Raw genomic sequence first — 16,346 nt, 5'->3', positions numbered from 1 at the left:
CCCCCCCCCCATAAAGGAAAGGTGTGTTCGTGAATCTTCGGTCATAGTTTGTTTTTGTGTTTTGTTTATGGAAGGAAAAAAAGTCAACTAAATCTAATTTGAGAAGCTAATATGAATATTATTACATATTATATGACACTAATTTTGTATTAACTAAATATAACAAAATGGAAAAAAAAAGTCTTCATCAGGAAGAGGCAAGTTGAAAATTATGTGGGTTAAAGGTTCAAACACCCGCACCATTACCACCCCTAGTTGTTAAACATCAAAAGCTATGTATGGGAGGGGAGACACTCATCAAAATGTAGGCATGTCAAGAGTAATTGAATAGCTTATTCATGCAAAAAGTTCAAAAAAAAGACATGGTGTTTTTGAAAGATGAGAACACTTCAAATTAATTTGATGAAATCTTATACTAACTCCAACAATAAGGGGAATAGGAACCAGATGTTACTCTGTTTTAGGTCCCCTTTCATTCCTCATTTTGGCCTATATCATCATGAAACTTCAAAGGTCAAATCAACTCAATGATTTATTCAACATCCATAAAAAAAAATACTTTGTCAAAGATTCACAATTGAAAAATTAATGTCAAAATCTTTTAGCTTCTACAGTGCATATCTAAGTAAAGTATTAGACAGTAAAGATGATGGTAATTGAAATTCAACATTACTAGGAGACACAAAAGGATAAAGATCTTACAATGCGCGATATTTCCCATCCAATCTAATTGTCATAATGGAAGTTGGCTTGTTATAGAGATTTTTATGCCCAATTTCTTTCATGTATTAATGTCCCAAACCGGAATCAATGTCTTATAGCCTGTTTTACTGACACGTGTTCGGATACTTACACAATGTTTTCAATAAGAAAAATTACACAATCTCAATTTAATAGTTTCATTAACTAAAGCCATACTTTAGAATACCTTTCTGTACAGTAGTGAACAAAAACGGTTTGGTCCCATCTTAAGAGAACCTGCATATCACAATATTCTGATCTTGCAATGTGGAAGACAGGATATATTAAACATCAACATAAAAATGATAACCAATAACACCATCCCTTTGTGTTCCATATTCTGGCGGCACCATCTGTGCACGTGGAAGCTAAGAACTCTGAATATAAGTTGTATAGATATAAAAATATTAAAAGACATTATAATCTTGATCAATTAAATCATAGGAAAATAATTCTTATGATTCCATAATCTATATATGAAGTATCATATCTGCAACTTCAATAAGAGGAACAGTGAATTCAAGACTCTTAAATCTTTTGAAACTTTTTTTCTATGAAGATTTCATGATCATATTCAAAATCAGATTCACACTTCAAAACTTAAAGAGTATAGCATGAATGCAAATCCATGCATAAATGCATGTATTAGGGTTTTTTGATCGGGAATGTATCATTCTTGAAATATCAACATGTTTAGTTCTTCTATGAAATTTCTCACTTCTTAAATATAACCAATAATGGATGAATTATCATTATGGATCCAAATTAAGATAATGTAGCTTTACATACCATAATATTCACCTCAAAGATATAACCCTGCAAATTAGGTCACCGTTCGTCTCCTTATTGACTTTCAATTTCCACATGAGAATAAACTATTTTAAACACTTTGATAAGATCACACAGAGTAAGAGCAACAATTTGACAACCTTGTGTGATGCGTAATAAATGAACAAAAAAGATAAAATCCACATGGGACTATAATTGGATGAAGAAAAGCACTTCATTCTGATCTTTAAAGTGAAAAATCTATATCAGAATTGTTAAAAGACACAAGACTAAGATCCTTCGCTTAATTTTTTCCATCACTTTGTTTCTTTAGAATATAATTGACATTTTCAGCACTTAAGTGTGAGAAAAGTAAGAGAACAAGATGTATCACTAATCAACAAAAGTACACAAATTATAGGTCCCAGAGCTCATATCAGGTAAATTCTCACCTATGATAAATAACGGATGATAATGTACAACTATAATTTGAGTAAATCTAACAATACCTGAAATCCATGTCTCTGAAAAACTTGTGAACTTTTGTTTCACCCAAAATAATGTGCATGGTTGGCCACTCAAAAGGTCTAAAATATACATCCTTCCAGATTCAAAGTACTATAAAGTTAGAACAACAAGGAAATATCCTCGTGAAATATAAGAGACATAATTTTTCACAAAATTGCTTACAACTCAGCATGTAGCTAATTTGGAGCCATCAACACTAAAGGTCGTGCATTTTTGTGGACCAGCATCTTGGAGAGGAAACTCCTTGCACACAAATCTTATATTATCTTCATGACCATATAACTCAAAAAACCTGTAGGAAACAGCAAACACTATATCCTCTTCCCAAGGTAAGAAATAAATAAAAGGCAAGACAATAATCATATTAAAAACTCAGACCAATCATATGTATGGACCTTTGTTGGGTGACAAACTTAATCAGTAATGTGAAAACATAACTATCAGCCAAAAAAAGACCTAGACCTGAATAACCTATGCTTCAAAAGTGAAAGCTGCAAACACACATGTCCACACAGGAACATAGTACTGTGTTAAATTTACATTAAAATATATACATAATATAATTTTTTTCTTTTATGAATAGATGAAAAATTATGAATGCAACATTTAGGATCGTCCATCCACTACTACTAGCATCACTAGCAATCAGGTCCCGAGATGTTCTTACCAACATATACTAATGATACCAAATTAAAATACCCCCTATCATATATCATGCTCACGTTCCGTGACCTTCACTATGGTTTCTGACCTACCCCCGAAACCTAAATCATCTTTTTAAATGGCTAATGCCTAGATTAGGTCTTAAAAAGGGTCTGGCCATAAGAAAAAATTAACTCCAGGCTGGCATGACCTTGAGGTTCACTTAAAATCTAAATTCCCTCTGGACTAATTAATTACTTACATACTCTTTGGGGTGGCCGGTTGTTTGAGCTTGGTACTTCCATGTTGGAGGTCTAAAGTTCAAAACTCTTTGACAACAAAAGCAAGGGGTTTGCCTTCTACATCGAGCTCGTCGCACCAGGCTTGCCTAGTACAGGTTAACTCTCCTATGTGGTTTGCGAACAATTACATAGGAACGAGGGTTTTGCAGCCGCTACCCTTTGGGTGCGCAGAGGGTAAAACTCCCGCTCCTATGCAATATCTCGCAACTACATAGGAGAGGTAACCCGCACTAGGCAGCAAGCCTAGTGCGATGAGCTCGACCCAGAATGTAAATCCCTCACTTTCGCGGGCAAGGGGTTTCGAACATGAGACCTCCAACATGGAAGTCCCACGCTCAAACCATTGGGCCAACCCGAAGGATATGTAAGTAATTAATTAGTAGATATATATGGAAATTATTACTATCTCAACTTACTTTTAATGTTATAATTTCTTTTGGAGTCAAACTATAAAACCTTTGACTAACATTAATGATTTTTTTTTTCATAATATAAATATGAAAAAAAATGCAATTTATAGTACTTTTCATGTAGTTTTTGAATATCCAAATTTTTGTTAAGAATGTCAAATTTTTTTTGTGAGTAAACATTTTATTTACAAAGTAAACATTACAAAACAAAAAATAGCCAGTATCGACATAAGCTCCATCCTTGCCAAACCAAGTTCTCACATCTACTAGCTATATCTATGGGTATATATTTAAACTGATTAATCTAGTAGCTATTCTTGGATATCCACTGCATCTTCTATGTATCTCCTAAATTATATGTCTGATCAAGTAGCTTACTGACTAATGTTTTTGTTAAAAATTCTGATATTGCGCTCTAGCCATGAATGATAAATTTTGTTTTTCATTGCCATCCTATACACAAGGGACTTGTTGCTTCTTCCTTTCATGTATTGCACTGCCCAATTTAACTCACTAGTCTAGTTCATCGCATTTCTTGCTATTCCCTACTAATGTGGTATACTCCTCCACACCTTTGCTGCATATGTTCATTGAAAAAAATATGCGACCATGATCTTCATCTACTAATTGACATAAGGGACAGGTTAGTACTTGAATGATTCCCCACTTTGTAAATCTGTCTTTTGTAGCATGTCTTCTTTTCACAGACAAATACATGATGAACAACTACTTAGGGGCTCCAAAATTTGTCTACACTAGTGATATCCATTCTACCTTCTCCTTTGTACCTCTCATCCGTCAATACACTTTACTTATGTTGTACTGTGTCATATTATTCATATCCCCTTTGGTAAATCTTGCCTCTCGTAAACATTTTGCAGCCTTTAGTATCTCATGTTGTCACGACCCAAAAATGGACGTGATGGCACTCGTCTTATCCCACCAAGACAAGTTAGCCTAAAACTCAACCATTACAATAAAGTGCGGAAATAAAATATAAGTAACTTATTAAATACCCCCAAAACCTGGTAGTCACGTGTACAAGCCTCTAAAGTATTACAATTGATTCAAAAGAAAAACTCAAGTCTCAAATGAACTTGTTTCTAGAATAGAACAAGATCATAATTAAGGAGAATGAAGTCTGCTGAAATGGAAACAGCTACCTCACAAATCTCCAAGAATCCTCGGAAAAGAAGAGAATGACAAGTACAATAAAAATCCAGGCTCATAACCTACAAAAAAATTTGTAGAAGCAAGGGGTGAGTACCAAACCACACGGTACTCAGCAAGTAAACCTCTAAACACAAGCTAAGGGGATGAAATACGGGTACTCCTACCACCCCCAACCGAACCTCCACAACTACAACCTGCATTCAACCCAACCTAATAGCTCACAATTTACATAGCATGTAGCTCAACAACAACACTTAGACAAATTACATATCCTCAACAACAACACTTCAACAAATTACACATCCTCAACAACAATACTTCAACAAATTACATACCCTCAATAATAATACTTCAACAAATTACATATCCGCAATAACAAGCTCAATATTGATCGATCACAAGTTCTGCAGAAACGCAATCAGAAGATCAGCAAAACACGATATCAAGTTCACTAATGATAAGTATGTGCAATGCAATGGAATGCAATGTCAAGTATAATGATGCATGTCTGACCTAGTGATACACACCCGCTGTCTCTCAGTCCGGGACCCATGGGGGACATATCTGTCCATGCATCTGTCGCGGCGCACGACACGACCCTCGATAATAGTAACCATCGCGGCGCGCGATACGTCCCTCGAAATATAGTATCCATCGCGGCGCGCGATACGTCCCTCGAAATGGTACATCCTCTTAAGTACTCATTCTTTCTCAATGCACAAACACTTGTCACAACTAAGGCCTCAGAATAATGCAGATGACAAGTTCACACAAATAATGAGGAGATGACCATTTTCATAACATCGCACAGTTCACAACCACACAAACATGAAGTCACATCAACAATGATTCAACAAGCCTTCAACCCTTTTTCAACACATCACACATAAACAATTAATCACATTGCCTTTTGTTATCCCTTTTTTTTCATCATTAAAATTAATCAATGTTGACAAGTCAACCCATCACCAATCCCGTTACTCCCAAACATATACCACAAGGAAATACACGCATTTCATACACTTAACAAGAGTTTAGAAATTCACTTGCCTCAAATAGTCGAAAATGACTCCAAAACTTGAGCCTTCCTCTTTTGGTTGACTTCCAAACCAATAAAATCTATTCAAATAAATAACCACGATATGATTTCGAAACTAACAACATTCATATTGCTATATCTATATCTTATACCCAAAACTCATCCGAATTTATAATAAAGTTTCTAAATCTTTATTCCAACCAATTGATCAAATCTCATATTTTCTGAATTTCAAGTTTAGGGTTAAATCTTAATTCTCCGAATAACATAATTAGAAAAAATGTCGGCCAAAACAAATAATAGCAGCCTATTGTATTTAATTATTGTTTAATGAACTTAAGGTTCCAATAATGAGCTAATCATTTGAAACATGAGATTTTGATAAGTTTTGGACAATGTGGGTATGTTTATGTATATTGAATCATTACTGGGTTAGTGCTAGTTGAATTCATGTTGGGTTGAAATTATTCTTATAGATATTCTATCATAATATAAGTTTTGGCATATTGAGATAGGTAATTAAATATTAGGTATAGTATATTATAATAATATCATTAGAATTATGTTATTCAGAGAATTAAGATTTAACCCTAAACTTGAAATTCAGAAAATATGAGATTTCATCAATGTGTTGGAATAAAGATTTAGAAATTTTATTATAAATTCGGATGAGTTTTGGGTCTAAGCTAGAGATATAGCAATATGAATGTTGTTAGTTTCGAAATCATATCGTGGTTATTTATTTGAATAGATTTTTTTGGTTTGGAAGTCAACCAAAAGAGGAAGGCTCAAGTTTTGGAGTCATTGTTCGACTATTTGAGGCAAGTGAATTTCTAAACTCTTGTTAAGTGTATGAAATGCGTGTATTTCCTTGTGGTATATGTTTGGGAGTAACGGGATTGGTGATGGGTTGACTTGTCCACATTGATTAATTCTAATGATGAAAAAAGAGGGATAACAAAAGGCAATGTGATTAATTGTTTATGTGTGATGTATTGAAAAAGGGTTGAAGGCTTGTTGAATCATTGTTGATGTGACTTCATGTTTGTGTGGTTGTGAATTATGCGATGTTATGAAAATGGTCATCTCCTCATTATTTGTGTGAACTTGTCATCTGCATTATTCTGAGGCCTTAGTTGTGACAAGTGTTTGTGCATTGAGAAAAAATGACTACTTAAGAGGATGTACCATTTCGAGGCACGTATCGCGCGCCGCGATGGTTACTATTATCGAGGGCCGTGTCATGCGCCGCGACAGATGCATCGACATATATGTCCCCCATGGGTCCCGGACTGAGAGACAACGGGTGTGTATTACTAGGTCAGACATGCATCATTATACTTGACATTGCATCCCATTGCATTGCACATACTTATCATTAGTGAACTTGATATCGTGTTTTGCTGATCTTCTGATTGCCTTTCTGTAGAACTTGTGATCGATCAATATTGAGCTTGTTATTGCGGATATGTAATTTGTTGAAGTATTATTGTTGAGGGTATGTAATTTGTTGAAGTATTGTTGTTGAGGATGTGTAATTTGTTGAAGTGTTGTTGTTGAGGCTATGTAATTTGTCTAAGTGTTGTTGTTGAGCTACATGCTATGTAAATTGTGAGCTATTAGGTTGGGTTGAATGCAGGTTGTAGTTGTGGAGGTTCGGTTGGGGGTGGTTGTAGTACCCGTATTTCATCCCCTTAGCTTGTGTTTAGAGGTTTACTTGCTGAGTACCGTGTGGTTTGGTACTCACCCCTTGCTTCTACAAATTTTTTTGTAGGTTATGAGCCTGGATTTTTATTGTACTTGTCATTCTCTTCTTTTCCGAGGATTCTTGGAGATTTGTGAGGTAGCTGTTTCCATTTCAGCAGACTTCATTCTCCTTAATTATGATCTTGTTCTATTCTAGAAACAAGTTCATTTGAGACTTGAGTTTTTCTTTTGAATCAATTGTAATACTTTAGAGGCTTGTACACGTGACTACCAGGGTTTGGGGGTTTTAATAAGTTACTTATATTTTATTTCCGCACTTTATTGTAATGGTTGAGTTTTAGGCTGACTTGTCTTGGTGGGATAAGACGAGTGCCATCACGTCCATATTTGGGTCGTGACACATGTACCATCCAAAAAGCTGTTTGAGCTTGTATATTCCATACACCTTTTTTCCTATAGTAACTATGTATCCATACAACCCATAGTTTATCAGTTTTCAACAATAACTTGCAACTGCTTCGTTTTTCCGTATATATATATATCAAGAAAATTCAATCCTCCACTTGCTTTTGGCCAAAACATCTTGACCTATGCCATTGAAGCTTTCGTGGAAGTCTCAAAGTTTCCAGTCCATACAAATTTAGTGTCACATTTGTTGAGTTTTAAAGGTGTGAACAGGAAATGAAAGGTTATGACTCTCCTGAAGGGTTCTCACTTTGACGGAGGGTTGTGGACTTAATGAAAGGTTGTGTCCTTTCAAAAGGGTTGTGACCTTTTGAAAGTTTGTACCTTTTCCAAAGTGTTATGACCTTTCTGCAACGTTGTTTCTTTCCTAAGAGTTGTGACCTTTACCCTTTGTTGGCTATATATAGAGAGGTTGTCTCTAATTTTTCAGCATTGAATTCTTGCCTTCTTTTGCATACTCTTACAAAATAAAATTGATCGATCGTGTTTGTATGTGTGATTCGTTGCTGTCATTTTCAGTTCGTTAATATTATTGAAGTTTGAGGTACCGGTGCTTCTTTAATTATAAATCCATTTTATCTTGTGAGGAATTAATCTGCAACCTCATGTACTTAAGGGGATTAAATTTCTTAAGGACACACAGTGAATTCTCTGGACTCGGATAGTTCTTTGTGTTTTTCTTTCATCTTCTATTTTTTTTATGGTTTGCTAATCTGATTGTAGGAGTTAAGAATCTTATGAAATTTATATTGATGGAATTTTGTGTGGTAAGGAAATTACTTTTATTTTCTGTATTCTTTTTGTTGGAAAAAAAAAGAAGAAAATTATTTATCATATGATAAAAGAGTTTTGGGATGAATTAGTACTTCATCAATTTGTTAGATACTCTGTTTGATGAATATTCTAACTTGAAGAGTAAAACATCTTGGTCACGAATATTAAGGCTAAATCATTTGAAAAAAAAAACATAAAATCTTTATCATTAGCTAGAGACAATATTGTATTTGAGGTTTCTTGAGATTAAAACATTTTTGATTTTCTACTATGTCTGAATGTGAAACTGATTCGAAGAATATAAAAACTTCATAAAAATTCAAAGTTCATTCGGTTACCGATTAGAAGAATATAAAAACTTCATAATTAAACTAGAAACAAGTTCTATAAAGATTGACTCTTTATTGTTAGTATTCTAAATATTAAGTGGTCTGTCTAGTTGTGATAGAAAGGAAAAAATAACACTAGTAACATAAAATTAGTTATTTTTGTGTCTGCAATAGGTGTTTCTATGGATTAAATCTCCAAAAGAAGGCTTCTTGTTGCCAATATGATATACAATTTGAAAGCATGGGAAGAAAATATGTTGAAAATAATTTCAAACACTTGAAAAATATTTTGAGAACATTTCTAAAATGTGGGGTTTTATTACTTGTGATAAAGACAAAATTAGACTTACTATCTAATTTAAATTTGAAAGTAAAAGATATGAAATTTGATGACATTATTGTATTATGTTAGACCTACAAAATTCTTGGAGAATATTTGATATTGTGGTCATTGAGTCTCTCCTTACTAGTATATCATATTACTAGTATAAAACCACAAAATATATTACTCATTGAAAAGAATTGTATTTTTTGATGAAAAAGTTTCACTTAAAATATTGTGATTTTTTATGAAAAGATATGTCTATTAATATTTTTTTTGTATAGACATGAACATTAGTGAAAAGTTACATGTTATGTTTGTGTTGTAAAACAAACATTTGAGTAATATTGCCCTTATTGGACCAATGATACTATGGTCATGGGTGATTCTATAACAAATTGAATGTTATGGAAAAGTCCTTCTAAAAAGAACATATAGCAAGGTGTTTACTGTAAAACAATATTTGTATTTGAGAAAATTATAAAAAGATAAAGAATAAAACATTTCTGGGAAAAGGTTACCTCATAAAAGGTCTTTGTAGTATTTTTGTTTGTTCTTACTTGTTTGACTCAAATTGTTTGTGACATAAATGATTGAAACATGTCAATTACAAAACCTTGCAAAAACTAATCAACTTAGAAGTTTTGCCTAACGTCTAGTGCAATAAATCATGTCAAGTATGTCTTCTTGAAATGAATTTGAATATCTTAGAATTGGTTTACACTAACATTTGTGTTATGAAGTTAACACCATCTCGTGGGGGAAAAAATGCTTAATAGATTTTATTGACAATTGCACTATATACTGTTATGTCTATTTGCTTAATGATAAGGATGAAGTAATAGAAACATATAGGTAATACAAAACTAAAGTTGAAAATCAGTTGGATAAAAAGAATGTCATGATTAGAAGTGGTAGATGTGGAGAATATGAATATTCTTTTGCAGAAATATATTTGAAAAATGGAATCATCCATTAAATAATTGCACATACTCACCTCAATCTAATGAAATTGTTGACAAGGAAAAAAAACAAATGTTGAAGGAAATGTTGAATCTCCTAACAAAAAGTTTTATTTGCTAATAAAGGGAGCAACAAATAAAAAACTTTTATTTGTTAAGAAAGGGAGCTACAAAAAGTTGTGTTTGTTCAAACTTTGTTGTATCCTGATAGAAAATTGTTTGTGGTCCCTTAAAGTATGTACAAGCAATAACTCTTTAAAGATAGTGATCTAACAATTTCCAATACAATCTATTCCATATGAGAAACACAAATGAGGGAACTATTCAAAACGGGTTAAAATAGGACAAACTGTGGATTGTATGTTCATTGGATATGCTACAAATATGAAAGCATGTTGATTTATGGTTCATACGTTCAAGCCGTCGGATAGTCAAGGAAAGGGCCTAAACAATCTTGGAAAGAACTAAAGGAGAATGTACTTAATAAAGAGAGTCAGAGGCGTAATATATGTCAATGAACAAATTACTTCCTTCGGGTTTTATTTTGTAATATTTCTTCTTAAAAATGAGTCCATATAGTTGAAGAAGATATGTGTTTTGTGGACTCATCTTTTTTTTTTTTGGAAAGAGGCTGCCAATTATATGATAGATTCAATCTTGAGTAACCATACTTGAGAGTTGGTTGATCTTCCTCCAGGAAATAAACTTTTGAGTTCAAAGTGAATCTACAGAAGGAAAAGAAAGTTAATGAAATTATTGACAAATATAAAGCATGACTTGTTTTTAGACAATAACAAAGTCTTGATTATTTTGACATATAATAGCCTCTAATTAGGATTACATCAATTCGGATGTTGATTGCGCTAGTTGTGAATTTTGTCAATATGAAGGTGAGAATATTCTTTTAGGAAGAAATTTACATGAGGTGAGAATATTTTTTTAGGAAGAAATTTACATGGAACAACCCGAGGACTTTGTGGTTCCTGATAAAGAAAAGAAAGTATGTTACATTGTTAGGTCACTTTATGAACTAAAAACAAGCATCCAAATAATGACATGTGAAGTTTGACCAAACTATGTTGGCAAATAAATTCAAGAACGTGATAAATGTTTTTACATTAAAGACATCTTAATCACAAGGTGATTTTTTTTATGTTGATGACATGTTGATCCTCAAAAGATACATTTATGACATAAATGCTACTAACATATGCTAGAAAGTAACTTTGATATGAAAGACATTGAAGTTCCCGATGTGATTGAAAAGGTACTTGACAAGTTCAAGTATTTGGATTTCAATATTTTCAAGACTCCAACACATGTAAGATTTGTACTTCAAAAGAATGAAGGCTATAGTGACCCGCAATTTATGCTAGAGTATTGAGAAGTATGATATATATCATGAAGCGTACACGATCATATGTAGCATATGCTATTAGTAAACTGAGTCGGTTCACAAGTAATCTCAATCAAACTAATTGGATGACAATGAAAAGAGTTTTGAGTATTTAAAAAAATACTTAACAAACTATTGCTTCGTATTATAAATAGTATTCAACAGTATTCAAGAATATAGTGATGCAAATGAATCACCAGATCAAATGAAATAAAATCCACGAGTGGATATGTATTTACTCTTGGTCGAGGAGCAGTCTCTTGGAAATCTTCCAAATAGAAATGTATTGCTCTCTCTATTATGGAATCTTCGTTTATTAGTCTAGATAAGAACGGTCAGGAAGTTGAATGACTCCGAAATATCTTGAAAGATTTTGTCCCAAATCTTTAGGTCTAGTATGCATACACTGTGAGAGTTAGTTTTCAATAGGTTGGGCATGGAGAATGATGTATAACGGAAGGTCTCGTCATATATGACGTATACATAAAATCATTAGAGAACTACTCTGTAGTGGAATTATCATAATTGACTATGTAAAGTCAAAGGATAATGTGTCGGATCCACTTATAAAAGGCCTAACTAGAGAGGGAGTTGATAGATTATCAAAGGGAATGAGACTATGGCCAAGGACAAGTCATTGTGGCGGTAACTCTACCTAGAAGACTGGAGATCCTAAGGTCTAAGTTCAACAAGATCAAACAAAGACATTAACGATTGTTCAACATTGTCAAAAAAAATTTTATGGTCCATTCTCATGATAAGACAATATTCAGTAACAAGGATAAATGCATTTTGACTTTTTAATAGTTTCGTCTAAGTTTGATACAGGGTATATCAAATGGTGAATCTAGAGGATAACACATTTAGAAATCACCTATATAAGTGTGAAGTGTAATCCACTTCAAGGAGAATTCGGTAAGGCAACTTCTCTAAGAACTTATTAACGAGATGTATTCATGGATAAAATGAACAAAAAAATGAGAGCCAAAAATAGTTCAAGGGTTGATTGTGTGGCTTATGTTGTCTAGGCATCCACCAAAGCTTGACGTTTCAAAGATATCAAATCTACCGATTGACCGAGTATATCCAATATATGTTCACTATGGAAAGTTTAAAGGGAAACCTACTTATCCAGATTCAATTAATCCTTACTTACGATCACATGGTTTTTCATGCATATGTTTTTTAAAAAATAGTCATTTCCTATTCATGTGGGGGATTTTTGGGTTTTAAAAGTGTGAACAAGAAATGAAGGGTTGTGACTCTCTTAAAGGGTTGTCATTTTGACGGAGGGTTGTGAACTTTATGAAAGGTTGTGTCCTTTCTAAAGGTTTGTGACCTTTTCAAAGGTTGTGCCTTTTCAAAAGTATTGTGACCTTCTGCAAGGTTGTTTCTTTCCTAAGAGTTGTAACCTTTCCCATTGTTGGCTATATATATAGAGGGTGTCTCTCATTTTTCAGCATCGAATTCTTCCCTCTTTTGCATACTTTTACAAAACAAAATTGATCGCTTGTGTCTTTATGTGTGATTTGTTGATGTCATTTTGAGTTAGTTGAAATTATTGAAGTTTGAGGTGCCGCTACTTCTTTAATGGTTAATCCGTTTTATATTGGGAGGAATTAATCTGCAACCTCGGGTACTTGAGCGGATTAAATTTCTTAAGGAGACATAGTGAATTCTTTGGACTCGAATAATTCTTTGTGTTTCTCTTTAATCTTTTATTAATTTTTCTGGTTTGCTAATCTAAATACAGGAGTTAACAACATTAATGTTATCTAACTTAACTTTGAAAATTAATCAAACTAACTTTCGAAGATAAATAAAAATGAACGGAGGGGGTAATTTCATTCTTGTATTAATGAATGTCTTAAAAAAACATACTTACTTTACTAGTTGATTTAAATACAACTTGATCTTATAAAATGACTGAAATACACGCCTAGATTTTCACAAAGTTAAAAAGTGTTTTCAACTCTTCTTTTGGCTTATTATTAAGTGTCGCACACTTCTACAAGAGTTTGAGACAGTTTCTTATGCCATGAGGGAGATTGGTGTATGCAAGTTTAGTTAGTCAAGAAGAGGGTGAGTGTTTTTGATTCTGTCAATAGTTTGTGGTCAAAATTAATAATTTTCGTCACGTTTAGAGATATCTTCAATACATTTCATAAGAAAGGAAAAAAAGAGTAAAAAATTAAAAACACGTTAACTGTAAAAAAAATTTTTGTAAAATTTCACATTTTGATTATTAGTTGTTTTATTTTTTCTACCTAAATTATCACGTATATATGTATTAAAACAAATCTAGATGAGTAAATAGCGAGAGTTAAAGTAGGAACTGAAATAACCCATAGTTTATGACATAGGCAATGCTAAGATGTGTTTTAATGTATCAATTGTAATAGTCCATATAAAAACAGACAATATTGATAATTGAGATGCGAAACTCGCAAGAACATGATATTTTCAACATGATTTTGATCATTAACTCAAATAATAAGATAAAGAATGTATTCAAAAGTTTCATACTATATTATACACTCGTTTTTTTGAGTTATATGTATTTGGTATGAATGAAAATATTATTCATAGAAAGAATATTTTCCTCTGTAAAAAAATCCTTCGCCTTTATTTGACATGAAAGGTATTTAATTAGTGAACGTAGAAAAATAATTTAAAACATAAATAATATATAAGTCAAATATATAGAAATTGTCAAAAATTATCATAGTTTTACATATCTTTTCTTTCTATCTCTTTTTTTATAAAATTAAAAACAATGAATTTTTAAATTAGGAAATTATTATAGTAATTCACGTTGTTAAGAATAATATCAAAAATTTCAAAGTCAACTAATTTCCAAAAAGAGACGGTATGAGAAGTAATTGGTCATCTTATTATTTAACAGTGATTTTTATACGAAAAAGGGAATATTTACATTTGTTCTGCATAAGGCTAGAACGTAGATCCTGGTGTCTTAAGTATTTTTTTCTCCAGCATTTAACATCTGGTCTTCTTGGTGTTGAGGAAGACATAATTAAGAGTCTAAGAAGCAGGATAGATATCACGTGTGAAGAGAGCAACAACAGATATTAAGTGGAAGTGTAGTTCTGCAACTTGATTTACACTTACAAAGATATAACACAGTGTAATGGTATCTATTCTCTCCTCTAGATGCATATCTCGTGCTACCTTGTAAGCTGCTGGGCATTTCTCTTAGCTTTTTGTTTTGTTTTAGCAATATCTGATGGAGTCATAACTGGAACCAATTTTAAATGGACTAATCTCTATCATTGATGATGTATTCTGATTACAACAAAATTGCATCGTGTCCAGTAATACCACCAATATCTTTGGCTCACTGCCTCAGATATTCCTTTAACAAGTGATCTGTCCTTTCCATTTGACCATTTACTTGTTGGTGGTTATTAGAAGAGAACTACAAGTTGGTCCCTATCAAATTGAATAATGTTTTCCAAAACCTACTAAGAACATGTTCTCTCTGTCACTCAAAATATCAATCAGTAATCCAAAGAACTAAACCACATTTATGTAAAATAAGTCAATAGTTATTTCCGATGAACACAAGTTAGGTGAAACAATAAATATTGAATGCTTTGAAAACCTGCCTACCATCACCAATATTGATGTTTTACCCTCAACCATAGGAAAACCCTAAATGAAATCCATGCTTACCAACAACCACGTCCGTTCTAGAATAGGCAAAGGCGGCAATAACACTACCTCTTGCTCACGCTTTGTCTTGTCTACTTTGCAGCTATGACATTATAGATTATTAATCTATGATTGGGTGTTGCTTAATTGTATGTTAAATGTTGAATAAATTTGGGTTCAGTTATCTCTTTGTGTTTACATATATAATTTGAGGCTGCAAGTTTTCATTTACTTTAGATCTCTAATTTTGCTTGTGACAGGTTGTTGAAGTGATAAGAGATGGCGAGACATGTCATGTGGTTGCGCTCGAAAGAAATTCCTATTGCTAAGGTCTATGTATGAATCATCCATTCGAGGAGCTACCTAGAAAACAGGCATGACTTGCGAGTCTGGTATCCTCACATGTGTAAAATAATTGAATATACAAGATATATAATTTAAACATATAATTTATATAATATTTTATTAGAAGTTTGTATAATGAAATAATGTTATAATATTCAAAAAGTTAAGTCATGTGATGAATAGTGTTACACCAAATTTGGTGTAAAACTATTCACACACCAAATTTTGTGTGAAAATTTGTGTGGGGTGGAGATCAAAACACGAAATTTTACACCAAATATAGTGTAAAATTTGGTGTTGGGGATGGTCTTAAATCTACTTTGTTATGTTTTTTCCATTGTATATTGATTTTGAACCTCTTGAATGTAAATTTAGAGATTGGCTTAGCGGTTGAGTAGTTCAAAAACTCACTTTGAAATTCCAAATTGAAATCTCAGGCATTACATTTTGATTTTTGACCAAAATAAGTCATTATTAAAACAATACACTTGAATAATACACTTTTTTAAATTTTACTAAACTAGGATAAATGTAGTTCTGAGTAACGTTTTATGTAATATATTACACAACAAAAATTCAATGACCAAAAGACAAAAATCTTACATAGTAAACAGATATAAAACGTTATTGCCAGTGACATTTTACAAATTCGTTGCATTGCGACATGTTTTACAGCTAAAATCACAGAGAAACGATGACTTCAATCTTATACATGCCTCATTCATTATTCACATTTCCCTATTAGAATGGATATATATATATATATATATA

The sequence above is a fragment of the Solanum pennellii genome, chromosome 2, assembly GCF_001406875.1.
Source record: "Solanum pennellii chromosome 2, SPENNV200".
Taxonomy (NCBI): Eukaryota; Viridiplantae; Streptophyta; class Magnoliopsida; order Solanales; family Solanaceae; genus Solanum; species Solanum pennellii.
Note: the sequence above shows the minus strand (reverse complement) of the source record.